The 25,850-nt window shown below is 46.4% G+C and overlaps 1 pseudogene; it reads left to right on the top strand.

Moving 5' to 3' along the window:
• LOC142380500 (uncharacterized) lies at nucleotides 1–25,701 on the top strand (annotated as a pseudogene).
• The last annotated feature ends 149 nt before the right edge of the window (nucleotides 25,702–25,850 follow it).

The raw sequence follows: 25,850 nt of genomic DNA, 5'->3' as shown, positions 1-25,850 counted from the left end.
CTGAGGAGTGCCAGAAGAGTTCTGATCTGAGATCGTTTGCTGCCTGAAACGACAGAACCTGAGAACTCTCTGCGCTCACAGGTGAGAATATTTGTGTTTCTGGAATTCTACGGATGTGAAAGTTAAAACCTCACAGCTCAAAACGAGCTGCTGGAGAACAAGATCATCCAGCAGAAACTCACGAAACAGCTTAAAGACTGAATGTAAGTTTGGTCCGACGTAATTAAAACAAGGTTTTAGAAAAAATCAGGAAGTTCTGTTCTTTAATTTGTTGGACATAACTTTGTGATAAAAAGGTGTAAACGCAGGTAAATTCAGCTCTCAGTGAGTAAAAGCAGGAGCAGCTCCGCAGGTTTTCATGCTCTGATATTCTGCATGTTACCCGGTTGGGTCTGAACTGTGTACGTTCAATATTTCTGAGCTTGTAAATGAAGTTTTTATGAATAAGCAACATACGTTACCACCAGATATTTGTGTGCAGTGAAACCCTTGATGTTGAATTGTGTCTGTTGAGATCTTGATGTCATCGGACGTGTTCTTGTAGACCCGCCGAAGACGTGAAAATGAGCGCCGACAGCTGGGAAGAAGAATCTGTGTCTTCTTCTGCCAGTTTGGCAAAGAGTGATTGGTCCAAAGATGATCCTCCAGTGTTCAGCACCAAAGCTCACCCTCCTGGAACAAAGTAAGATCATCAATAATTCATCTCGGTTCACTTCATTTAGTGTGAGTGCCAGTTTACAGCAAAAGTCCTGTTTCCCTGTTGCACAATGAACAGACCGTTAGTAGAGATGACCCATAGTGCTGAGCTCTGAATAAAGGAACTTCATTGGTGATAATGCACGAGGACGCTGCAGGACTGAGCTGCATATTCATTCATTACACCGGATTTAAGCATCAGTTATACCTTTGGTGGGATATTAGAATTTAATGATGTCATATGTACATGCAGAGGGAGGAGAGGTGCATCATGGGAGCTCCCCCAGCTGGCTGGGCCTATAGCAGCAGAACTATGGGATGTTTCAGGGTCAGCTGAGCCATCCCTAACTATAAGCTTTATCAGAAAGGAAAGTTTTAAGCCTGGTCTTAAAGGCAGAGAGGGGCCTGATAACTGAAGGCTCTGCCTCCCAAACTGGCAGCTGGTTCCACAGAGAGGGGCCTGATAACTGAAGGCTCTGCCTCCCAAACTGGCAGCTGGTTCCACAGAGAGGGGCCTGATAACTGAAGGCTCTGCCTCCCAAACTGGCAGCTGGTTCCACAGAGAGGGGCCTGATAACTGAAGGCTCTGCCTCCCAAACTGGCAGCTGGTTCCACAGAGAGGGGCCTGATAACTGAAGGCTCTGCCTCCCAAACTGGCAGCCGGTTCCACAGAGAGGGGCCTGATAACTGAAGGCTCTGCCTCCCAAACTGGGAGCTGGTTCCACAGAGAGGGGCCTGATAATTGAAGGCTCTGTCTCCCAAACTGGCAGCTGGTTCCACAGAGAGGGGCCTGATAACTGAAGGCTCTGTCTCCCAAACTGGCAGCTGGTCCCACAGAGAGGGGCCTGATAACTGAAGGCTCTGCCTCCCAAACTGGCAGCTGGTTCCACAGAGAGGGGCCTGATAACTGAAGGCTCTGCCTCCCAAACTGGCAGCTGGTTCCACAGAGAGGGGCCTGATAACTGAAGGCTCTGCCTCCCAAACTGGCAGCTGGTTCCACAGAGAGGGGCCTGATAACTGAAGGCTCTGCCTCCCAAACTGGCAGCTGGTTCTAAAGAGAGGGGCCTGATAACTGAAGGCTCTGCCTCCCAAACTGGCAGCTGGTTCCACAGAGAGGGGCCTGATAACTGAAGGCTCTGCCTCCCAAACTGGCAGCTGGTTCCACAGAGAGGGGCCTGATAACTGAAGGCTCTGCCTCCCAAACTGGCAGCTGGTTCCACAGAGAGGGGCCTGATAACTGAAGGCTCTGCCTCCCAAACTGGCAGCTGGTTCCACAGAGAGGGGCCTGATAACTGAAGGCTCTGCCTCCCAAACTGGCAGCTGGTTCCACAGAGAGGGGCCTGATAACTGAAGGCTCTGCCTCCCAAACTGGCAGCTGGTTCCACAGAGAGGTGCCTGATAACTGAAGGCTCTGCCTCCCAAACTGGCAGCTGGTTCCGCAGAGAGGGGCCTGATAACTGAAGGCTCTGCCTCCCAAACTGGCAGCTGGTTCCATTTAAAAGTGAAGAGTGCAGATAAAATACTTTCAGGTATTTAATAAGGACAGCTGAGTATCATCAGCATAGCAGTGGACTAATTTACACATAAAATGGAGACTTGATATTGGTCTATAATTCGCTTGAAAGTTGTTGTTTTTTTAAATAAAATTTTATAATTATAGCCTTCATATTTACATGCTATTCAGTGTATACTGAGTGCATTCACTTATTTTTCTGTAATAGATTCCATCCTCTTTTAAATCTCCTCTTATGTGCATCACGTTCAGTAGATTACTGCAAGTCAGCTGTTTCTCACAAAGTGAAAGATCCTTCTGAAAATGATAGCTGCTGAATCAAAGCACCTGCCTGGTTTGATCTGTTATTTATCTCATGGTTATTCATTTTTATCTGTATACTTTTATTATTTTCCAGCTAAGAGAGCTATTAAACTGTGTTTGAGTCTTTTCCTTTACTTCTTTGCATCATGTTTCTGCATTTAACAGGTTTATTTATTCAAAGCGACTTACAGATGAGGATATAACATTACAGCTAACATCAAAGCTAACAATAAGCTACATAGAAGGAAAACCACCAGACTCTGTCAGAGGTGACAGGGTAGAGAGGAGAGCAGGCATAGAGGGAGGTACAGGGTAGGAGATGCTCTCTGAAGAGCTGGGTCTTCATGAGTTTCTTGAAGATAGACCGGGTTTTCCTCAGTGAGTAGAGATCCATCCATCCATCCAGTTTCTGCCACTTATCGGGATCCAGGTTGCAGGAGCAACTGTCATCTCTGCTCAATGAAGCCAACGGGACCGCATCATCTACCAAAAGCAACGATGCAATGCTCAGATTACTGAACAGGAAAGCCTCCGACCCTGTGCCTGGAGATGCTGTCCATTAAAGTTCTGAACCCAAAACGTGTCAAAGGGCAGCTCTGGTGGAGTCCAACACGCATGGGGAAACATGTTTGACTAACTGCTGGAAATGGGAACCGAGCTCTCACTCCCTTTGCAAAGGGATTTGTAACAAGAGTTCCGATACTCCAGACTTCTGAAGAGGCCATATACCCCATACCAGTGGCGGCTGCTGACTTTTAAAACAGGGGAAGCCCATATTACGCCTTCAGGGTTGTAGTGGCTCGTGCCATCCCAAAGCAGAAGATAGCAAAGTTAAAAAGAACTAGTTATAACATAGCTGTGTCTAGTATGACAAGTATGCCCAGCAAATACACAGAAAGAAGGTATAGACTTTGAAAATTCCCACAGCAAGGCCAAAATCCAGTATGATGGAATCTAAGGCCTGTAAATGGCTGGATCAGAATCTGTGGAGCATTTTTTCTCTCTCATGATGGACAAACACTGACTCCAATCATCCCGACACAGCCCCTCATATTGACACGCCCACGTCTAATCTACCCCCAGAGACGCCGAGCAGCCTCGGAAGTGATGAGTTTTTGTCGATTTAGCCAATGATGACCTAGAATTGTAGAAAAAAACTTGACTCTCCCCCCCTCCTGAAGCCGGGCAGCCCTCGGCTCGGAAGCCCGGCTGTTAGTGGGGGCTTCATAACATGATTTCCTCAGTGAACAAATCACTTCATTAAGCTACAGGACAACATGTTGTAGTTATGAAAGTAAATGCAGTATTGGGCATATCTTGTGTTTTGTGAATAACTGTTTTATCGTCAATTTAACATTGAAGATGTAGCAGTTTGGCCAGAGAATGGGAGAGGCTGCCCGGCTTCCCCTGCTGTCTCTGAATAGCCGCGGCTGCCCCATAGTCCCAGAGCATCTCCGATAGGACCCCACGAGGAACAGAGGCGTAGGCCCTCTCCAAGCCCACAAAACACTGTGTCGGTACCTGACAGCTTCCTCTAGAGTTCTACAAGCTAACTAAGCTCTGTAGGATTCTCTCCTTAGCCTGGTGGCTCCCTTTACCCGAAGTGTCTACCACTGGGTTTAGGGTTTGTCACCACAACAAACTCCAACCACCTCACGGCTCTCAGTGAGTAAAAGCAGGAGCAGCTCCGCAGGTTTTCATGCTCTGATATTCTGCATGTTACCCGGTTGGGTCTGAACTGTGTACGTTCAATATTTCTGAGCTTGTAAATGAAGTTTTTATGAATAAGCAACATACGTTACCACCAGATATTTGTGTGCAGTGAAACCCTTGATGTTGAATTGTGTCTGTTGAGATCTTGATGTCATCGGACGTGTTCTTGTAGACCCGCCGAAGACGTGAAAATGAGCGCCGACAGCTGGGATGAAGAATCTGTGTCTTCTTCTGCCAGTTTGGCAAAGAGTGATTGGTCCAAAGATGATCCTCCAGTGTTCAGCACCAAAGCTCACCCTCCTGGAACAAAGTAAGATCATCAATAATTCATCTCGGTTCACTTCATTTAGTGTGAGTGCCAGTTTACAGCAAAAGTCCTGTTTCCCTGTTGCACAATGAACAGACCGTTAGTAGAGATGACCCATAGTGCTGAGCTCTGAATAAAGGAACTTCATTGGTGATAATGCACGAGGACGCTGCAGGACTGAGCTGCATATTCATTCATTACACCGGATTTAAGCATCAGTTATACCTTTGGTGGGATATTAGAATTTAATGATGTCATATGTACATGCAGAGGGAGGAGAGGTGCATCATGGGAGCTCCCCCAGCTGGCTGGGCCTATAGCAGCAGAACTATGGGATGTTTCAGGGTCAGCTGAGCCATCCCTAACTATAAGCTTTATCAGAAAGGAAAGTTTTAAGCCTGGTCTTAAAGGCAGAGAGGGGCCTGATAACTGAAGGCTCTGCCTCCCAAACTGGCAGCTGGTTCCACAGAGAGGGGCCTGATAACTGAAGGCTCTGCCTCCCAAACTGGCAGCTGGTCCCACAGAGAGGGGCCTGATAACTGAAGGCTCTGCCTCCCAAACTGGCAGCTGGTTCCTCAGAGAGGGGCCCGATAACTGAAGGCTCTGCCTCCCAAACTGGCAGCTGGTTCCGCAGAGAGGGGCCTGATAACTGAAGGCTCTGCCTCCCAAACTGGCAGCTGGTTCCCCAGAGAGGGGCCTGATAACTGAAGGCTCTGCCTCCCAAACTGGCAGCTGGTTCCGCAGAGAGGGGCCTGATAACTGAAGGCTCTGCCTCCCAAACTGGCAGCTGGTTCCACAGAGAGGGGCCTGATAACTGAAGGCTCTGCCTCCCAAACTGGCAGCTGGTCCCACAGAGAGGGGCCTGATAACTGAAGGCTCTGCCTCCCAAACTGGCAGCTGGTCCCACAGAGAGGGGCCTGATAACTGAAGGCTCTGCCTCCCAAACTGGCAGCTGGTTCCACAGAGAGGGGCCTGATAACTGAAGGCTCTGCCTCCCAAACTGGCAGCTGGTTCCGCAGAGAGGGGCCTGATAACTGAAGGCTCTGCCTCCCAAACTGGCAGCTGGTTCCTCAGAGAGGGGCCCGATAACTGAAGGCTCTGCCTCCCAAACTGGCAGCTGGTTCCGCAGAGAGGGGCCCGATAACTGAAGGCTCTGCCTCCCAAACTGGCAGCTGGTTCCGCAGAGAGGGGCCTGATAACTGAAGGCTCTGCCTCCCAAACTGGCAGCTGGTTCCACAGAGAGGGGCCTGATAACTGAAGGCTCTGCCTCCCAAACTGGCAGCTGGTTCCGCAGAGAGGGGCCTGATAACTGAAGGCTCTGCCTCCCAAACTGGCAGCTGGTTCCGCAGAGAGGGGCCTGATAACTGAAGGCTCTGCCTCCCAAACTGGCAGCTGGTTCCGCAGAGAGGGGCCTGATAACTGAAGGCTCTGCCTCCCAAACTGGCAGCTGGTCCCGCAGAGAGGGGCCTGATAACTGAAGGCTCTGCCTCCCAAACTGGCAGCTGGTTCCACAGAGAGGGGCCTGATAACTGAAGGCTCTGCCTCCCAAACTGGCAGCTGGTTCCACAGAGAGGGGCCTGATAACTGAAGGCTCTGCCTCCCAAACTGGCAGCTGGTTCCACAGAGAGGGGCCTGATAACTGAAGGCTCTGCCTCCCAAACTGGCAGCTGGTTCCACAGAGAGGGGCCTGATAACTGAAGGCTCTGCCTCCCAAACTGGCAGCTGGTTCCACGGAGAGGGGCCTGATAACTGAAGGCTCTGCCTCCCAAACTGGCAGCTGGTTCCACAGAGAGGGGCCTGATAACTGAAGGCCCTGCCTCCCAAACTGGCAGCTGGTTCCACAGAGAGGGGCCTGATAACTGAAGGCCCTGCCTCCCAAACTGGCAGCTGGTTCCACAGAGAGGGGCCTGATAACTGAAGGCTCTGCCTCCCAAACTGGCAGCTGGTTCCACAGAGAGGGGCCTGATAACTGAAGGCTCTGCCTCCCAAACTGGCAGCTGGTTCCACAGAGAGGGGCCTGATAACTGAAGGCTCTGCCTCCCAAACTGGCAGCTGGTTCCATTTAAAAGTGAAGAGTGCAGATAAAATACTTTCAGGTATTTAATAAGGACAGCTGAGTATCATCAGCATAGCAGTGGACTAATTTACACATAAAAGGGAGACTTGATATTGGTCTATAATTCGCTTGAAAGTTGTTGTTTTTTTAAATAAAATTTTATAATTATAGCCTTCATATTTACATGCTATATCCAGTGTATACTGAGTGCATTCACTTATTTTTCTGTAATAGATTCCATCCTCTTTTAAATCTCCTCTTATGTGCATCACGTTCAGTAGATTACTGCAAGTCAGCTGTTTCTCACAAAGTGAAAGATCCTTCTGAAAATGATAGCTGCTGAATCAAAGCACCTGCCTGGTTTGATCTGTTATTTATCTCATGGTTATTCATTTTTATCTGTATACTTTTATTATTTTCCAGCTAAGAGAGCTATTAAACTGTGTTTGAGTCTTTTCCTTTACTTCTTTGCATCATGTTTCTGCATTTAACAGGTTTATTTATTCAAAGCGACTTACAGATGAGGATATAACATTACAGCTAACATCAAAGCTAACAATAAGCTACATAGAAGGAAAACCACCAGACTCTGTCAGAGGTGACAGGGTAGAGATGGAGAGCAGGCATAGAGGGAGGTACAGGGTAGGAGATGCTCTCTGAAGAGCTGGGTCTTCATGAGTTTCTTGAAGATAGACCGGGTTTTCCTCAGTGAGTAGAGATCCATCCATCCATCCAGTTTCTGCCACTTATCGGGATCCAGGTTGCAGGAGCAACTGTCATCTCTGCTCAATGAAGCCAACGGGACCGCATCATCTACCAAAAGCAAAGATGCAATGCTCAGATTACTGAACAGGAAAGCCTCCGACCCTGTGCCTGGAGATGCTGTCCATTAAAGTTCTGAACCCAAAACGTGTCAAAGGGCAGCTCTGGTGGAGTCCAACACGCATGGGGAAACATGTTTGACTAACTGCTGGAAATGGGAACCGAGCTCTCACTCCCTTTGTAAAGGGATTTGTAACAAGAGTTCCGATACTCCAGACTTCTGAAGAGGCCATATACCCCATACCAGTGGCGGCTGCTGACTTTTAAAACAGGGGAAGCCCATATTACGCCTTCAGGGTTGTAGTGGCTCGTGCCATCCCAAAGCAGAAGATAGCAAAGTTAAAAAGAACTAGTTATAACATAGCTGTGTCTAGTATGACAAGTATGCCCAGCAAATACACAGAAAGAAGGTATAGACTTTGAAAATTCCCACAGCAAGGCCAAAATCCAGTATGATGGAATCTAAGGCCTGTAAATGGCTGGATCAGAATCTGTGGAGCATTTTTTCTCTCTCATGATGGACAAACACTGACTCCAATCATCCCGACACAGCCCCTCATATTGACACGCCCACGTCTAATCTACCCCCAGAGACGCCGAGCAGCCTCGGAAGTGATGAGTTTTTGTCGATTTAGCCAATGATGACCTAGAATTGTAGAAAAAAACTTGACTCTCCCCCCCTCCTGAAGCCGGGCAGCCCTCGGCTCGGAAGCCCGGCTGTTAGTGGGGGCTTCATAACATGATTTCCTCAGTGAACAAATCACTTCATTAAGCTACAGGACAACATGTTGTAGTTATGAAAGTAAATGCAGTATTGGGCATATCTTGTGTTTTGTGAATAACTGTTTTATCGTCAATTTAACATTGAAGATGTAGCAGTTTGGCCAGAGAATGGGAGAGGCTGCCCGGCTTCCCCTGCTGTCTCTGAATAGCCGCGGCTGCCCCATAGTCCCAGAGCATCTCCGATAGGACCCCACGAGGAACAGAGGCGTAGGCCCTCTCCAAGCCCACAAAACACTGTGTCGGTACCTGACAGCTTCCTCTAGAGTTCTACAAGCTAACTAAGCTCTGTAGGATTCTCTCCTTAGCCTGGTGGCTCCCTTTACCCGAAGTGTCTACCACTGGGTTTAGGGTTTGTCACCACAACAAACTCCAACCACCTCACGGCTCTCAGTGAGTAAAAGCAGGAGCAGCTCCGCAGGTTTTCATGCTCTGATATTCTGCATGTTACCCGGTTGGGTCTGAACTGTGTACGTTCAATATTTCTGAGCTTGTAAATGAAGTTTTTATGAATAAGCAACATACGTTACCACCAGATATTTGTGTGCAGTGAAACCCTTGATGTTGAATTGTGTCTGTTGAGATCTTGATGTCATCGGACGTGTTCTTGTAGACCCGCCGAAGACGTGAAAATGAGCGCCGACAGCTGGGATGAAGAATCTGTGTCTTCTTCTGCCAGTTTGGCAAAGAGTGATTGGTCCAAAGATGATCCTCCAGTGTTCAGCACCAAAGCTCACCCTCCTGGAACAAAGTAAGATCATCAATAATTCATCTCGGTTCACTTCATTTAGTGTGAGTGCCAGTTTACAGCAAAAGTCCTGTTTCCCTGTTGCACAATGAACAGACCGTTAGTAGAGATGACCCATAGTGCTGAGCTCTGAATAAAGGAACTTCATTGGTGATAATGCACGAGGACGCTGCAGGACTGAGCTGCATATTCATTCATTACACCGGATTTAAGCATCAGTTATACCTTTGGTGGGATATTAGAATTTAATGATGTCATATGTACATGCAGAGGGAGGAGAGGTGCATCATGGGAGCTCCCCCAGCTGGCTGGGCCTATAGCAGCAGAACTATGGGATGTTTCAGGGTCAGCTGAGCCATCCCTAACTATAAGCTTTATCAGAAAGGAAAGTTTTAAGCCTGGTCTTAAAGGCAGAGAGGGGCCTGATAACTGAAGGCTCTGCCTCCCAAACTGGCAGCTGGTTCCACAGAGAGGGGCCTGATAACTGAAGGCTCTGCCTCCCAAACTGGCAGCTGGTTCCACAGAGAGGGGCCTGATAACTGAGGGCTCTGCCTCCCAAACTGGCAGCTGGTTCCACAGAGAGGGGCCTGATAACTGAAGGCTCTGCCTCCCAAACTGGCAGCTGGTTCCACAGAGAGGGGCCTGATAACTGAGGGCTCTGCCTCCCAAACTGGCAGCTGGTTCCACAGAGAGGGGCCTGATAACTGAAGGCTCTGCCTCCCAAACTGGCAGCTGGTTCCGCAGAGAGGGGCCTGATAACTGAAGGCTCTACCTCCCAAACTGGCAGCTGGTTCCACAGAGAGGGGCCTGATAACTGAAGGCTCTGCCTCCCAAACTGGCAGCTGGTTCCACAGAGAGGGGCCTGATAACTGAGGGCTCTGCCTCCCAAACTGGCAGCTGGTTCCACAGAGAGGGGCCTGATAACTGAAGGCTCTGCCTCCCAAACTGGCAGCTGGTTCCACAGAGAGGGGCCTGATAACTGAGGGCTCTGCCTCCCAAACTGGCAGCTGGTTCCACAGAGAGGGGCCTGATAACTGAAGGCTCTGCCTCCCAAACTGGCAGCTGGTTCCACAGAGAGGGGCCTGATAACTGAAGGCTCTGCCTCCCAAACTGGCAGCTGGTTCCACAGAGAGGGGCCTGATAACTGAGGGCTCTGCCTCCCAAACTGGCAGCTGGTTCCACAGAGAGGAGCCTGATAACTGAAGGCTCTGCCTCCCAAACTGGCAGCTGGTTCCATTTAAAAGTGAAGAGTGCAGATAAAATACTTTCAGGTATTTAATAAGGACAGCTGAGTATCATCAGCATAGCAGTGGACTAATTTACACATAAAATGGAGACTTGATATTGGTCTATAATTCGCTTGAAAGTTGTTGTTTTTTTAAATAAAATTTTATAATTATAGCCTTCATATTTACATGCTATATGCAGTGTATACTGAGTGCATTCACTTATTTTTCTGTAATAGATTCCATCCTCTTTTAAATCTCCTCTTATGTGCATCACGTTCAGTAGATTACTGCAAGTCAGCTGTTTCTCACAAAGTGAAAGATCCTTCTGAAAATGATAGCTGCTGAATCAAAGCACCTGCCTGGTTTGATCTGTTATTTATCTCATGGTTATTCATTTTTATCTGTATACTTTTATTATTTTCCAGCTAAGAGAGCTATTAAACTGTGTTTGAGTCTTTTCCTTTACTTCTTTGCATCATGTTTCTGCATTTAACAGGTTTATTTATTCAAAGCGACTTACAGATGAGGATATAACATTACAGCTAACATCAAAGCTAACAATAAGCTACATAGAAGGAAAACCACCAGACTCTGTCAGAGGTGACAGGGTAGAGAGGAGAGCAGGCATAGAGGGAGGTACAGGGTAGGAGATGCTCTCTGAAGAGCTGGGTCTTCATGAGTTTCTTGAAGATAGACCGGGTTTTCCTCAGTGAGTAGAGATCCATCCATCCATCCAGTTTCTGCCACTTATCGGGATCCAGGTTGCAGGAGCAACTGTCATCTCTGCTCAATGAAGCCAACGGGACCGCATCATCTACCAAAAGCAAAGATGCAATGCTCAGATTACTGAACAGGAAAGCCTCCGACCCTGTGCCTGGAGATGCTGTCCATTAAAGTTCTGAACCCAAAACGTGTCAAAGGGCAGCTCTGGTGGAGTCCAACACGCATGGGGAAACATGTTTGACTAACTGCTGGAAATGGGAACCGAGCTCTCACTCCCTTTGCAAAGGGATTTGTAACAAGAGTTCCGATACTCCAGACTTCTGAAGAGGCCATATACCCCATACCAGTGGCGGCTGCTGACTTTTAAAACAGGGGAAGCCCATATTACGCCTTCAGGGTTGTAGCGGCTCGTGCCATCCCAAAGCAGAAGATAGCAAAGTTAAAAAGAATTAGTTATAACATAGCTGTGTTTAGTATGACAAGTATGCCCAGCAAATACACAGAAAGAAGGTATAGACTTTGAAAATTCACACAGCAAGGCCAAAATCCAGTATGATGGAATCTAAGGCCTGTAAATGGCTGGATCAGAATCTGTGGAGCATTTTTTCTCTCTCATGATGGACAAACACTGACTCCAATCATCACGACACAGCCCCTCATATTGACACGCCCACGTCTAATCTACCCCCAGAGACGCCGAGCAGCCTCGGAAGTGATGAGTTTTTGTCGATTTAGCCAATGATGACCTAGAATTGTAGAAAAAAACTCGACTCCCCCCCCCCCCCTCCTGAAGTCGGGCGGCCCTCGGCTCGGAAGCCCGGCTGTTAGTGGCGGCTTCATCACATGATTTCCTCAGTGAACGATTTCAGAACAAATCACTTCATTAAGCTCCAGGACAACATGTTGGAGTTATGAAAGTAAATGCAGTATTGGGCATATCTTGTGTTTTGTGAATAACTGTTTTATCATCAATTTAACATTGAAGATGTAGCAGTTTGGCCAGAGAATGGGAGAGGCTGCCCGGCTTCCCCTGCTGTCTCTGAATAGCCGCGGCTGCCCCATAGTCCCAGAGCATCTCCGATAGGACCCCACGAGGAACAGAGGCGTAGGCCCTCTCCAAGCCCACAAAACACTGTGTCGGTACCTGACAGCTTCCTCTAGAGTTCTACAAGCTAACTAAGCTCTGTAGGATTCTCTCCTTAGCCTGGTGGCTCCCTTTACCCGAAGTGTCTAGCACTGGGTTTAGGGTTTGTCACCACAACAAACTCCAACCACCTCACGGCTCTCAGTGAGTAAAAGCAGGAGCAGCTCCGCAGGTTTTCATGCTCTGATATTCTGCATGTTACCCGGTTGGGTCTGAACTGTGTACGTTCAATATCTCTGAGCTTGTAAATGAAGTTTTTATGAATAAGCAACATACGTTACCACCAGATATTTGTGTGCAGTGAAACCCTTGATGTTGAATTGTGTCTGTTGAGATCTTGATGTCATCGGACGTGTTCTTGTAGACCCGCCGAAGGCGTGAAAATGAGCGCCGACAGCTGGGAAGAAGAATCTGTGTCTTCTTCTGCCAGTTTGGCAAAGAGTGATTGGTCCAAAGATGATCCTCCAGTGTTCAGCACCAAAGCTCACCCTCCTGGAACAAAGTAAGATCATCAATAATTCATCTCGGTTCACTTCATTTAGTGTGAGTGCCAGTTTACAGCAAAAGTCCTGTTTCCCTGTTGCACAATGAACAGACCGTTAGTAGAGATGACCCATAGTGCTGAGCTCTGAATAAAGGAACTTCATTGGTGATAATGCACGAGGACGCTGCAGGACTGAGCTGCATATTCATTCATTACACCGGATTTAAGCATCAGTTATACCTTTGGTGGGATATTAGGGACAGGACGTCCCTGTGCTGCATGTTGTTCCCCCTCTCTCTGCCCCCTGCTTCCTGTCTCTCTGAACTTTCCATTAAAGGCACAAAAGCCTGAAAAAATAAATAAATAAATAAAACCTGCATTAATGCGCGATAATATATTTATCGGCGTTAAATAAATAATTAACGAGTTAACTCACCCAGCCCTGAAATAAACTAAGAATTATTTCATGGAACGGGTTTTCTGACTAACATCTGATATGTTTTCAGGGAGAAGATGAAAACAAGCAGCCAGCAGCATCTGGACACTCTGAAGGTGGGCTTTTACTTATCTGCATCGTTTTAAAGGTGCTCCTTTCACTTTGTAAGTGCACTTCATGGTTTCCCTGCTTTAACACTTCACGGTCCGTGTCAGATGTTTGAATCCAAAGCCATGACGTTGGTGAAGCAAACTCTGAAAACACACCAGAAGGTTCTTTCTGAGAAACAAAGAAGACTTTTTGATGAAGAGGAGCAGCAGGACGCGTGTGATGATCTGCTGGAGTGTGACGAGGAAACCAATGAAGCCGCTCTGAAGATCGCCCTCCACATCCTGAGGACCATGAACCAGGACGAGCACGCTCGCATTCTGGAGCAACGTAAGTGGCTGCTGGAGGAGTAGGGATGGGAATTGATAAGATTTTTACGATTCCAATTCCATTTTGATTCTGCTTAACGATTCGGTTCTTTGTCGGTTCCCTTATCGATTCTCATTTGGAGAAAAAGGACAACAAACCGGTCGATTAGCATCAACTTGGTTTAGTTTAGAAGTAACACGAGTCGTGACCTCACAAACCCAACAACGGTGAGGTCCACATTGGTCTATCCTGGCCTGGGTAATTTAACTCTTCCTGCTCTGGTGAAAGGAGAAGCTGGAGGTAGAGGTGAACTGGGGGTAGCACCACCAGCCTCTGGCTCTGAGCCAGTCAGGCTCTGTCTCTCATGATTTCATCTAAATGTAATGCCTGAGAAGGCATTCATTTAACCTTAACCGTTACTAACAGCAGCTTTTACAATCAGGCAAATGCTGCTAACATGATAGGCAGTGTTTGTTTCCTTTGGTGAAATATTCACTTTGCAAGTTGCCCTGTTGTCGTCTTTTTTAGGGATGTGGAACCAAACTTTCGAGCGTTTGTACCGCTTGGGCGCCATGTTTACTGTTGGCTGCTGGCTGCGCTGGACTCGCCACGCAACGCTGCGTGGTGACGTCATTCGCGCCCACTGGAATCGATAAGGGAATCGTTTGCAAAAATCGCCAAACGAGTCCAAGGAATTGAAACACTGGGAACCGGTTCTTGTTGAGAACCGGTTCCCAGGTTTTTGATTCCCATCCCTTGTGAGGAGCTGGCTGCAGCATTACAGCTGAGGGCTCAGAGGGACTAACAAGCCAAACTGTGTCTCTGCCGTCAGGTCATTACGGAGAACTGGTGGTGTACCAGCGGGAGCTGAAGTCCTCCATGAAGAAGAAGCACGGCAGCCTGTTGGAAGTGACGGACACGGAGCGGCGTCCTGTGCCTCTGCGGAAGATTTATACAAAGCTGTATCTGACAGAGGGGGACAGCAGCGAGGTCAACAGGGAACACGAGGTGAGACAAATCGAGACGGCGTCCAACAGAAGCCGGCGTCTGGAAACTCAGATCAGGTGTGAGGACGTCTTTAAACCTTTACCCAAACAAAGACAGCCGATCAGAACAGTGCTCACCAAGGGGATAGCAGGCATCGGTAAGACCGTGCTGGCCCAGAAGTTCATGCTGGACTGGTCAGAGGAGAGAGCCAATCAGGACATCCAGATGGTTTTCTCCCTTCCCTTCAGGGAGCTGAACCTGGTGAGAAACCAAAGGATCAGTCTGATGCAGCTCCTGAACGACTTCTCTCCAGGACTGGAAGAATCTGGGATCAGAGACCTGGAGAAGCACAAAGTTCTGCTTCTGCTGGATGGTCTGGACGAATGCCGACTCCAGCTGGATTTTGGTGGCAGTGAGAGATGTTGCGATGCGTCCCACCCGACCTCGGTGGACGTGTTGCTGACCAACCTGATCGCCGGGAGCCTGCTGCCAAAAGCCAGCCTGTGGATCACGACCCGGCCGGCCGCGGCCGGCTGCATCCCTGCCCGGTACGTCCACCGGCTGACCGAGATACGAGGCTTCAACAACCAGCAGAAGGAGCTGTACTTCAGCAGGAGCATTCAAGACGAGAACTTGGCCAAGAGAGTCATAGCAAACATCAAGTCGGTGAGAAGTCTGTACATCATGTGCCACGTGCCGGTGTTCTGCTGGATCTCCTCCATCGTCCTGGGAAAAAGAGAGGCGGCAGCAGGCAAAATGCCCAAGACTTTGACTCAGATGTACATCCACTTCCTGACACACCAGAGCACACGGATGCACGATAAGTACCGCCAGGAGCAGCGGCTGGACTCCCAGGGCAACAACAAGGTGATGCTGTCCCTGGGGAAGTTGGCCTTCCAGCAGCTGGAGAAAGGCAACCTGATCTTCTACGAGGACGACCTCAGAGACTGCGGCATGGACGTGAAAGAAGCCTCGGTGTATTCAGGACTGTGCACGCAGGTGTTCAGGGAAGAGTCCTGGAGGCAGCACAAAATCTTCTGCTTCGTGCATCTGTCCGTCCAGGAGTGTCTGGCTGCTTTGTACGTGCACGTGATGTTCAAGGTCCACGGAGTAAACCTGATGAAGCAGCAAGCCAGAGCGGCGTCCACGGCCGTGTCCGAGCTGCACAAAGCTGCGGTGGACAGAGCCTTGCAAAGCGACACCGGCCACCTGGACCTCTTCCTGCGCTTCCTCCTGGGACTCTCTCTGGACTCCAGTCAGAGTCTACTCAAAGCCCTGAAGATACAGGTGGACACCTGCAGCTCCCAAAGTCACCAGGAAACCATCCGGTTCATCAAGGAGAAGATAAACCAGAGTCTCCCTCCGGAGAAGTACATCAACCTGATCCACTGCCTGAACGAGTTGAACGACCACTCTCTGGTGGAGGACCTCCAGAGCTACCTGGACCTGGACCGAGATTTTGCGATGGACGGTTGTTCTGCAGATCGCTGGGCGGCTCTGGTCTTTTTGTTGCTTACGTCGCCCGAGAAGCCAGAAGAGATCCACCTGAAGAAGTTCTCCAGAACGGAGGAAGGCCTCCTGAGGCTCCTGCCAGCCATCAAAGCTTCCAGATCAGCCATGTGAGCATCTGAACTTTCTCCTTATTCAGGTCTAACGGATGTTTGAATTCATTCATTTCCACTTTGACTCTAACAGGCTTTGTCTGTTTGTTTATCAGGTTGAATGACTGCAATCTCACAGCAGAGTCCTGCCAGTTGCTCTCCTCCACGCTCAGCTCAGGCGGTAACGAGCTGAGTCTTTTAAGCTTGAATGATAACAGCTTACAGGACTCAGGAGTCGAATATCTCTGCAAAGGACTGCAGAGCGCTCACTGCAGACTGAAGGCACTGAGGTGAGTCCCAGGATGGGGCAGCAGAGATGGGGCAGCAGGGATGGGGCAGCAGGGATGGGGCAGCAGGGATGGGGCAGCAGAGATGGGGCAGCAGAGATGGGGGAGCAGAGATGGGGGAGCAGAGATGGGGGAGCAGAGATGGGGCAGCAGGGATGGGGCAGCAGGGATGGGGCAGCAGGGATGGGGGAGCAGAGATGGGGGAGCAGAGATGGGGGAGCAGAGATGGGGCAGCAGGGATGGGGCAGCAGGGATGGGGCAGCAGGGATGGGGCAGCAGGGATGGGGCAGCAGGGATGGGGCAGCAGAGATGGGGCAGCTTGGCTCACCACACGGGTTTTATACAAACCATCAATAAACTCAGTCAGAGCTATCCATTTTGTTCAGGGTCCCAGACATAGATATGTATAGAACCATAGATATGTATAGAATCATAGATATGTGTAGAAGCATAGATATGTATAGAATCATAGATATCTATAGAACCAAAGATATGTATAGAATCATAGATATGTATAGAAGCATAGATATGTATAGAACCATAGATATCTATAGAACCAAAGATATGTATAGAATCATAGGTATGTATAGAATCATAGATATGTATAGAACCATAGATATGTATAGAACCATAGATATGTATAGAATCATAGGTATGTATAGAATCATAGATATGTATAGAATCATAGATATGTATAGAACCATAGATATGTATAGAATCATAGATATGTATAGAATCATAGATATGTATAGAACCATAGATATGTATAGAATCATAGATATGTATAGAACCATAGATATGTATAGAACCATAGATATGTATAGAATCATAGGTATGTATAGAATCATAGATATGTATAGAATCATAGATATGTATAGAAGCATAGATATGTATAGAATCATAGATATGTATAGAAGCATAGATATGTATAGAACCATAGATATGTATAGAAGCATAGATATGTATAGAATCATAGATATGTATAGAATCATAGATATGTGTAGAACCATAGATATGTATAGAATCATAGATATGTATAGAATCATAGATATGTATAGAATCATAGATATGTATAGAACCATAGATATGTATAGAACCATAGATATGTATAGAATCATAGATATGTATAGAACCATAGATATGTATAGAATCATAGATATGTATAGAATCATAGATATGTATAGAACCATAGATATGTATAGAATCATAGATATGTATAGAATGGCTAGATGTCTCGTCAGCGTTGCTAGGCAACGGAGTGGAACGTCCGCAGATGGCCGCCATCTTACCACAGGCAGCTCTCTCATTGTGTTGATGGTGAAACATTCAAACATTCAAGACATAACTTGCTTAATTCTCAAACGTTTAGGTTATTATAAACATCAAAGTAGTAAGCTAATTATCACACTACAGACGAAGTCCATATTTATTTTTTTAAATAAAAACGTAAATATTTCAGGTTTATTTGCCCCATGACTCAACTTTATTTACCCCTTGGGATGACTCCCTCAGGGAAATTCAAGTCCCCAGTAGCTCCAAACACACACATAGGATCTCTATAAATCTCAAATACAGTATAATATAGAATAATTAATATAGAATAATCTAAAACAAAGTGTAAAAAAGAATATAGGCTATACAAGATATACAAAGTAAAGAGAGTTAAATAAAATAAGTTATAGCACTATGGTTGAGTTATTGCCCATATTGCACTACACTTGTGTTAATTACACATTGTATGCACATAGTCTGACCATAAATAGAAAAGATATTGCACAGTAGTGACGGGAATTATTGCACAGATGACCGAATAAATAAAATATCGCACAGCGTCTTTTAGTATGTAAAACAGTGTAAAATGGTGGAGATTTCTGTGAGATAAGAGTAACAGCGTCAGAGCAGATCACTTAGCGTAACCATGGTTACCTCCGGTCTGACTGTCTCCCGGACATCTCACCCTGTGGTAAGCAGGGGCAGTTCTAGAGATTTTGCCCTGGGGTGGCAGGGGTGGGGCAATAGGTCCAGAGGGGGGGCGGAGGTGGGGAGCAGTTTATGGACGAAAAATAGGCCTAACTCACTATTCATTGAGCCATTGTTTATACCATCAAGGAAAAATTATTACACTACCCAGTCAGTGACAGTGTTATCTACAAGTGCATAACAATTCCTTCAGAATGTGATCAACATCCATTCAAATGCGATATCTACAGTCATTAAAGGTGCACTGTGTAATATTTTTACTAGTTTATTTCTAGAACTCATGTTGCCCATTCACAAATGTTCCTTTCTTCATGAATACTTACCACCACCATCAAATTCTAAGTATTCATTATGACTGGGAAAATTGCACTTTTCATACACGAAAAAGGGGATCTTCTCCATGCTCCGCCACTTTGAATTTCCAGAAATAGTCATTTTTAGATCTATTAAAAAGACACACTGCTATAATAGGTAAAACAGACATAATACTATCCTTAAAAATATTACTGACGTTGAGTACTGATGGACAGCAACCTATGTAAACTACCAATATGTTACAATTCACATAGAATCTACCCCAAAGTAAAGACAAATAGCTGCTAGTTTAGTGCTAGTTCTGGAACTGGAACACGAGTAGCCGCTATCCTGCTGCTTACGGATTAGGTTAAACTAAAATAAATAATACCAAAATATGACTAAGGACAGGGTTATGTTGACTTAGTTTATATGATGGGTTTCAATGATTTTGACCAACCTCTTTCTCATTCATCTTTTTCACGCCTCTGAAGTCCTAGCTTACTCTTGGTGGTGGTGTGGGAAGAATCGTGGTGGTGGTGGAATCTGAGCGGCTAGAGCTAGGTGCTAGGTGTCGCAAAAAGGGCGAAACCATTTCGAAATTCCAGAGGGGGATGAGGACGTTTTAAAAAGTAGTCATAGGTAGCCAGAGAGAAAAGAGTAAGTGCATTTATGTGAATATGAATAAACCACTAAATTTGAAAACTAGAATTTACATTTTACTCGAAAATAAATAAATAAATGAAATAAAATGGGGTGGCAACTGGGGTGGCAGAATATAAATCCACCGGGGCAAATACCCCTGCTTGCCCCCCCGTAGAACCGCCACTGGTGGTAAGATGGCCGACTTGTGCGGACGTTCTAAACTCGTAACACATCTCGCCATTCTATACATATCTATGGTCCCAGGTCCTTCCCTTGGTACTAATGTACTTTAGGAGAACCTTCCAGGGGCTATACCCCAACATCGTGACACTATTCAGGGACGGATAAACTTGTAATCTTTCTTACATGGACAGTTAAAGTGCCACCGGCCCAGAACATAGTGCGAAGGTAGACTCTGGGATATACTGGGAAAGAGATACCTCTCACATCCTCCATGTTGTTTGTTCCATCAGGCTAAACTGATGCAGTCTCACCGAGAGATGCTGTGAAACTCTGGCCTCGGTTCTTCGGTCTGACTCGTCACATCTTCAAGAGCTGGACCTGAATCACAACGACATCATGGACTCAGGAGTTCAGGTTCTGTGCAACGGGCTGGGAAATGTGAGCTGTCAGCTGGAGACACTCAGGTATCCCACAACAGCTGTGAATGCATGCGTATCGGCTGTAAAGCGCGTCAACCTCCGGTTAAGGCGAGACACGGCAGGGAAACAGGGGTTTTTGGCCCTGTCTACTCCTTCAACATGTGTTCTTTCAACCTGCTATAAAGAAAACGTTGAAAACATAAATTAAAATTTTTTATTTTATTACATTTTGTTCATTCCCGGCAGTACGTTTTGCCCGGATTTACCAAAAAGTTAGCATTCCAACGCCAATGGAGCACCTGCTAATATCTCAGCCTATGGAGCACCTACTAACACCAAACTTTCCAGTTATACACTTAGGAGTATTCTGAAGATATTTACAGAAGGATTTGTTGATAAATCATTCCTGGCCTGATTTATGTGACATTATAATAAAAAAATATGGCGAAAATCCATGTTTTTTAGGCTATGGACAGTATATTTTGATTTCCTAGGAAATGAAAGCAGATATCCTGATATCCCTCTGTAATTTTCTTTTCATTTTGTATGTAAACAAAATGAAAAAATAATTGTGCACCTGGCTTTATCATAAGTTCAGATCTATCTTCCGGAAATATATGCAAATGTGCGCATATTTAATGAGATAATGCCTAATTTGCATAATTAAACATACAAATTTTAATACATTTTTTTTTCATACTTGTATAAGTAATCAACTGAGGAAGTTTCATGGTGATATCTGTTATTTGAAAATATTACCCCATTCACCTGTAGTGTCTGGCCTTAAGGATGAATTCTGTCCCTCTGTCAGGTTGGCGTTCTGTGACATCACAGAAACCAGCTGTGGTTTCCTGGCTTCGGCCGTGAGGTCCAACCCGTCCCATCTGAGGGAGCTGGACCTGAGCTACAACCACCTCGGAGAGTCTGGACCGAAGCTGGTGTCTGAAGCCCTGGAGGAAGCGGGATGTGAATTTACTAAACTCAGGTGAAAGACCAGATTAGGATGTGGCCCTGATTCAGGATGAGATGGTCCCTGATGGTACCTGCCTTCAAGCTCCTAAAACACAATAACAAAAAAAAACCAAACTTCATACTGTAGACTTGTATATACCTAATGTTTATTCACTATTTCATTTTATTTTATTTTATTTTATTTTATTTTATTTTATTTTATTTTATTTTATTTTATTTTTATTTTTATTTTTATTTTATTCTATTCTATTTGCTTGTTTTCACTTTAATTGTTTACATATCTTTTACTGTATGCTGCTGCAACACAACAATTTCCCAAATTGAGATGAATAAAGTATCTATCCATCCTATCTTATCTATGGTCCTCTCCTCTGACCCGACATGTGTCTCTGCCCACAGAGTCCACCACAACGCAGAACACTGGTTTAAAGCCGGACTGAGGAAACGTAAGCAGCAAACTTCAAACTAAAGTGCCTCCTCTCATTGGGACTCCTCAGACAGGAGAAATTATTCTAATGATTTCAAAGCTCGTGGTGGTTTAAAGGATAAGACCGGTTTTTTGACATTGGGCCCTTGATTTCACATTATAACATGATGTTCTACTCACCCCTGCTTGTTGTTGGTCATTTGGAGCTGTTCCGAAGATATTCGAGAGGCGTCTGGCTGCTCTCTTGAGATATTCGGCCATGAAACGGTTTCCTATGGGCAAGTTTATACAGGCACAAACTATGCTGTATATAATTTATTAATTACTCTACACTAGCACTGATAACGTGGAGGTGCGTCGCTTACTTAAAAAAATCTGGGTTACTAATTTTGAATTTTAGCCGAATGAATAAATAGGCAGCAGGTCTGTGGGCTGTCTGTGGCAGTAGCACGACGATGACGTCAGTAACACCCACTTTACGACAAAAAAATCAAAATACAGTAACCCGGATTTTTTTAAGTAAGCGACGCACCTCCACGTTATCAGTGCTAGTGTACAGTAATTAATAAATTATAAACAGCATAGTTTGTGCCTGTATAAACTTGCCCATAGGAAACCGTTTCATGGCCGAATATCTCAAGAGAGCAGCCAGACGCCTCGCGAATATCTTCGGAACAGCTCCAAATGACCAACAACAAGCAGGGGTGAGTAGAACATCATGCTATAATGTGAAATCAAGGGCCCAATGTCAAAAAAACGCTCTTGTCCTTCAACCCCCTGTTAGTTCAAACAGGCCACCTGTCCCAGGTGTATGTACCTGTCCCAGGTGTATGTACCTGTCCCGGGTGTATGTACCTGTCCCAGGTGTATGTACCTGTCCCGGGTGTACCTGTCCCGGGTGTACCTGTCCCGGGTGTATGTACCTGTCCCGGGTGTATGTACCTGTCCCAGGTGTATGTACCTGTCCCAGGTGTATGTACCTGTCCCGGGTGTATGTACCTGTCCCGGGTGTACCTGTCCCGGGTGTACCTGTCCCGGGTGTACCTGTCCCGGGTGTACCTGTCCCAGGTGTATGTACCTGTCCCAGGTGTATGTACCTGTCCCGGGTGTATGTACCTGTCCCGGGTGTATGTACCTGTCCCGGGTGTACCTGTCCCGGGTGTACCTGTCCCGGGTGTACCTGTCCCAGGTGTATGTACCTGTCCCAGGTGTATGTACCTGTCCCGGGTGTATGTACCTGTCCCAGGTGTATGTACCTGTCCCGGGTGTACCTGTCCCGGGTGTACCTGTCCCGGGTGTACCTGTCCCAGGTGTATGTACCTGTCCCAGGTGTATGTACCTGTCCCAGGTGTACCTGTCCCAGGTGTATGTACCTGTCCCAGGTGTATGTACCTGTCCCGGGTGTACCTGTCCCGGGTGTACCTGTCCCGGGTGTATGTACCTGTCCCAGGTGTATGTACCTGTCCCAGGTGTATGTACCTGTCCTAGGTGTACCTGTCCCAGGTGTATGTACCTGTCTCAGGTGTACCTGTCCCAGGTGTATGTACCTGTCCCGGGTGTATGTACCTGTCCCGGGTGTATGTACCTGTCCCGGGTGTACGTACCTGTCCCAGGTGTATGTACCTGTCCCAGGTGTATGTACCTGTCCCAGGTGTACCTGTCCCAGGTGTATGTACCTGTCCCAGGTGTACCTGTCCCAGGTGTATGTACCTGTCCCAGGTGTATGTACCTGTCCTAGGTGTACCCCGCCTCTCGCCTGCTGGATGTGGAAGAGCACATTTTCTTAAATGAAGGTTCAGGACTTGTAGAACAAAGCAAATATCTAACGTGGCAGTAGTTCCACCCAGAGCTATAGAGTAATACAGAGTTGCGACACGCTTTGAAGTCGCCGCTAGGGCTGTCACGTGGTTCATGTGAGCCTCCGGAGTTCCAAGCATCACAGCGCTGTCAGTCAGTTTGAATGGGTTTTAGCGGGACGGAGCACAAAAACGATAACTTTAACATTTACGACGCAATTTTCGGTAAATATTGACCCATAATGTGCATTGATCACTTCACCGACTATGTATTTTAATCAACGTTTTTCTTTTTTGGAGCACAGAGACACATTTATCACCATTTTAAATCGTAGAGGGTACCCCTGCATGCTAGCAGGGGGCAGCTACCTCGTCCTCCTTTATACTGAATTATGCCAGTGGTCCAGCTTACCTTCAGATCTACATCCTTCAACAGAGCATGATGTTACTGTCTGTTCCCAGGATTTACTCCTGTTGTCCCAAACACTCTATCTGTAGAAGATGTCATTCAGTCTGTCTGTTCTCTCTGGTGTCAGATGGACAATGAGCCCCCCCCTCCCGCGACCCGATCGACGGATTCAGCGGGTATAATGGATGGATTAAAATATGAATTTAACTTTTTTTCTGGTTAAAACCATATTAATGACAAAATAAATGTGTCAGTTGTGAAAAAAATAAACAAAACAGATTTAAACCAAACATTTTATTATAAAATGTCATCATAGAACATGTAAAACAAGCCTTAATAAAGAAGTTATTTTACTGCTATCTCTACTGTTGGGTAGATTAATCTGCAACAATGAACTGTATTTGATCAAATTCAAGGGTTTGGACATTGTAGAAAAGTTCTGAAGTCCTAAGGGTTGATCCATGGCAGCAGCGAGCACCACATCTGCTGACCTCCCTGACAACAACAGAGAAATTAATAAATTCATTATCACAGCTGCAAAGTCATGCTGAAAAAAACTTACTTAATTAAAGACCAGTCAGCTAATGCCTCACTATGCCAAAAATGTTGTAATTTAATCAATTTACTGGAGAAAATACGTCAGAAATACCAAAAATGTATTAAATATATAGTATTTTGGTAATGTTTTAAAACCTAACAATCAAAACAACTTTACACAATGTCACCTGACAATAAAAAGTTAACGGACTTTAGTGAAATGATCACGTTAATTACCTCACGTTAGCCTCCGTTACCAAGCTTTAAGCTAGGTCTCTAAATCCATTCCATTTTTAACATCAACATCGACATTTCATGCTAACCAAATGTAAAAATAACGATGTCTAAGAGTATACTTCTGATAGATAATGCTTAAAAATGTAAAAAAACGTTTAAAATGCTGTTATTTTATTAACTTACCAGTAATTGTTCTTGACGAGCAATTGAGGTTAACGGAGCTGCGTCCGTTGTTTGGAACTGTGGCGTCTCCGTGACCCACGTGACTTCCGCATTCCTTTCTTTCAATAGAAGTCTATGGGAGTGTCGCCACTCTCTTTTTACACCACTCTGGTTCCACCATAAGATCCCTCTGCTGTCAGCCAATCAGAAGCGTCTGTAGTGTCTAACAGTATACCTTTCCAACTCTTCTTCTTCCTGCCATCAGATGCATGTGAGCTGACACTGGATCCCAACACGGCTCATAAACTCCTCCTCCTCTCTGATGACCACCGGGAGGTTTGCCAGAGCAGACGGGAGCAGCCGTACCCCGAAGACTCTGACAGGTTTGACTACTGGACCCAGGTTCTGTGCCGGCAGGGCCTGAGAGGTCGCTGTTACTGGGAGGTGGAGTGGGAAGGAAACTGGGCTGGGATCGGGGTGACCTACATCGGCATCGGACGGAAGGGGCACGACAATGACTGTGTGATAGGATACAATAAAAGGTCCTGGAGCCTGCACTGCTCTGCTCACGGCTACCGAGCGTATCACGACTTCAAGAGCATCGTCGTCCCGGCTCCTCTGGCCGGCTCCCGTGGACTGGCGGTGTACCTGGACTGGGAGGGCGGCGTCCTGTCCTTCTACAGAGTGTCTGCTGGACGGTCGCTGACACACCTCCACACCTTCACCACTGAATTCACAGAGCCGCTGTACCCGGTGTTCAGGGTGTGGGGTCAGGACTCCGTGCTGAGACTGCGTCCACAGACCGCTCCAGGCCTGTAGCCAGGATTTTGCTTGGGGGGGATTCGTTTTGTATATTTTTGGGACTTTGTTCTAGAGCAGTGATACTCACTATTTTTTTCACCAGAGCCACATTGGCAGCAAAATCAAGGTTAGAGCCACTTTTACCACAACATACTAAAGTCCCCTTTTGCAAATCTGCATTTCTACATATAAAACATCCCACAAAAAAAGAAACAACACAGCCAATACATTTTCAATTCAGACCACATTTACCTTAATACTGGGATGAGCTGAAGCTGGCGTGCATGTCCTCGACTTTCTTCATGTTGTATTTGTAGTTTGTTGTTGAAATCATAGTGAGACATTCAGGATGAGCATGGTTTCTGTGCTGGTTTCTGTGCTGGTTTCTGTGCTGGTTTTTGCCCTTTTTTAATCAAAAACCGATCCATTGTGCCTGCATCTCACGCTGGCTAAAGGAGCTAGCGTGCGCTGGCTAAAGGAGCTAGCGTGCCCTGGCTAAAGGAGCTAGCGTGCCCTGGCTAAAGAAGCTAGCGTGCGCTGGCTAAAGAAGTGCGAGCCGCCAATTAGTATCTCTGTTGTAGGGGGATCCGGGGGCATGCCCCCCCCCCCCCCCCCCCCCGGAAAAAATTGAAAATTCAACCCTCTGAAATGGCATTTCCTGCGTTTTTGAGAGGATTTCAAAGTAAGAAACGGAGACTGTAGATAGCTGTATCGTATTCAAAGAATGTATACATTTTTGATG

Source organism: Odontesthes bonariensis, chromosome 5 (assembly GCF_027942865.1).
Source record: "Odontesthes bonariensis isolate fOdoBon6 chromosome 5, fOdoBon6.hap1, whole genome shotgun sequence".
NCBI lineage: Eukaryota > Metazoa > Chordata > Actinopteri > Atheriniformes > Atherinopsidae > Odontesthes > Odontesthes bonariensis.
The sequence above is the reverse complement of the archived record's forward strand: the minus strand, read 5'-3'. Positions and strand labels throughout refer to the sequence as shown.